The sequence below is a fragment of the Ipomoea triloba genome, chromosome 1 (genome assembly GCF_003576645.1).
Source record: "Ipomoea triloba cultivar NCNSP0323 chromosome 1, ASM357664v1".
Taxonomy (NCBI): Eukaryota; Viridiplantae; Streptophyta; class Magnoliopsida; order Solanales; family Convolvulaceae; genus Ipomoea; species Ipomoea triloba.
This window is the reverse complement of record NC_044916.1, coordinates 26527790-26530732: the sequence shown is the minus strand read 5'-3', so window position 1 is coordinate 26530732 and position 2943 is coordinate 26527790. Positions and strand designations below refer to the sequence as shown.

Here is a 2943-nt window from a genome sequence, read left to right as displayed (position 1 = left end):
TTGGCTGAGTGGTTAAGACGTGTGCTTGCTAAGTACTTGGGAATTTCCGCGCGAGAGTTCGAATATCTCAAGCGACGATTCTATTAAAAAAAATTCAGTAATGAACTTGGACATCAATTTCCTCGAAAAGCTGTTAAATAAAAATAGTAGGTTGGGATTCCGAAATTTGGATCAAGTGATAATATATATGAAATTGAGTATTTAGAAATCCAAAATTTGGACCGAGTGATAATATATATGAAATTGAGTATTGAGTATTTAGAAATCCATTTCAAAGGGTCGCTTTGACCGAGTGGTTAAGGCGTGTGCCTGCTAAGTAGATGGGGTATCCCCGCGAGAGTTTGAATCTCTTAGGCGATGATTTTATTAAAAAAAAATCCAGAAATTCAGTATCTTTCGCTTTGGCCGAGAGTTTGAATCTCTCACGCTTCCGTTAAAAAAAATCAAAAATTGAGTATTTTAAGCACGCACTTCATTATTTCTGTAATGAACCTGGACATCAATTTACTCGAAAAGCTGTCAAATAAAAATAGTAGGTTGAGATTCCAAAATTTGGATCGAGTGATAATACATATGAAATTGAGTATTGAGTGTAATATATATATGAAATTGAGTATTGAGTATTTAGAAATCCATTTCAAAGGGTCGCTTTGGTCGAGTGGTTAAGGTGTGTGCCTGCTAAGTACATGGGGTTTCCCCGCGAGTGTTTGAATCTCTTAGCGACGATTCTATTAAAAAATTTTCAGAAATTGAGTATTTTAAGCACGCACTTCATTATTTCTGTAATGAATTTGAACATCAATTTCCTCGAAAAGCTGTCAAATAAAAATAGTAGGTTGGGATTCCGAAATTTGGATCGAGTGATAATACATATGAAATTGAGTATTGAGTATTGAGTATTTAGAAATCCAAAATTTGGATTGAGTGATAATATATATGAAATTGAGTATTGACTATTTAGAAATCCATTTCAAAGGGTTGCTTTGGCCGAGTGGTTAAGGCGTGTGCTTGCTAAGTACATGGGGTTTCCTCACAAGAGTTCAAATCTTTCAGGCCACTATTTTATTTAAAAAAATTCAGAAATTTAGTATCTTAAGCACGCACACATGTCAAATAAAAATAGTAGGTTGGGATTCCGAAATGGTCACTTTGACCAGTCGGGTGGGTGGCTTTGGCCATGGTTAAGGCGAGAGTTTGAATCTCTCAGTCCACGAACAAAAGTTGAGTATCTTAAACACACACTTCATAATAGTAGGTTGAGATTTCAAAATTTGGATCTCTCAGGCAACGATTATATTAAAAAAAAATTGAAGGTAAGAAATCTTTGCAATGTACACAATATAACTAAAGAAATTATATCTCCTTTTAAATTTTTTGATAATGAATTTTTTTTTTTTTTGAATAAAGGCATTGTAGACATCGAATTATAAATTAAAGAAATGCATATATATTATTTTTTTTGTTGTAACTACTAATCTATTTAATTTAATAAGAAGAATAGATGGGGTACTTACTTTTGAATAATATACTCCAACATATTCGTAGTATATGTGCAACAATTATACCAACTTTGATTGGAATGAGGTTCGAACCTAATATCTTTCTTATAGAAATTAATGGGTAATTTAAAAGTTAACAGAATATTAACGGAAAAGAGAATATTTAACGAAAAATTTAACAGATAATCATATAATTAATGATAAATTAAGAAATCTAAACAATCTAAACCAATCATTTGATTTAATAATTTGACCGTCATTTTTTCTACCCTTTATAGGCACAATATCCATGAGGTTAATTGCCTAATTCGATGTAAAGTTAGTGCACTATAATAATGCCTGATCATTAATCAATAAGTTACATGACCTTTGAAATTCAAATGGATAATATATAACTTTGAGATTCAAATGGATAAATATTAGTATATATTATTATTATTATTATTATTATTATTAATTCTAAATGACCAAATTCAAAATTTTCTTTTGAAAATTTATGTGGCATGCTGTAAATAAAACCTAGAATTGTATAACCAAAATAATAAAATAGATAAAGAGAGATTTGAGAAAACATATATATTTGATTGAGGTGGGCCTACTAATTGACGTTCTTTGTTTAGAGTAGAAAAAGAAAACACACTATAATCGAAAGAGAGAGGTCAAACATCAATTTTAGGTTTAAAAAAAAAAAGATGTAATTTTGTCTCAAAATTAATTTTTTTTTCTTCCTAAAATCCATTGAATTGAAATACTAAGGGCCTAAGGGGGGCATGGGCTTTTAATTCCATGGAAATGATAGAATTTCAATTTCACATGATTACAATTTCCTCCAACCAAACGAATGAATTTGTTTGCCTTTAAAATTATGTGACAATGAAATTGTAATTCTATCTGACCAAACTTCCCGTAATGGCAATTCATAAGGCGATATAGTGCATGGCAAATCAATCTCAAGAGAAAGTTTTTTTTTTTTTTTGAAAACATCTCAAGAGAAAGTTGTATATCGACATATCGTACACGTTTTACTTTGGAAACTCCTAAAAGCGTTATTTAGGAAGGATTAACGAAATGCTTTAGAAATCCATTTCAAAGGGTCGCTTTAGCCGAGTGGTTAAGGCATGTGCCTGCTAAGTATATGGGGTTTCCTCGTGAGAGTTTAGATCTCTCAGGCGACGGTTCTATTAAAAAAATTCAAAAATTGAGTATTTTAAGCACGCACTTCATTATTTCTGTAATGAACTTAGACATCGATTTTCTCGAAAAGCTGTCAAATAAAAATAGTAGGTTGGGATTCTGAAATTTGGATCGAGTGATAATATATATGAAATTGAGTATTGAGTATTTAGAAATCTATTACAAAGGGTCGCTTTGGCCGAGTGGTTAAGGCGTGTGCCTGCTAAGTACATGGGGTTTCCCCGCGAGAGTTCGAATCTCTCAGGCGACG

General features: G+C 31.7%; 1 non-coding gene across 1 annotated transcript; it reads left to right on the top strand.

Annotated features, from left to right (window-relative positions):
- The first annotated feature begins 2861 nt into the window (after window positions 1-2861).
- Window positions 2862-2943, top strand: TRNAS-GCU. Its single transcript has one exon. It is a non-coding gene; the product is annotated as a tRNA-Ser (tRNA).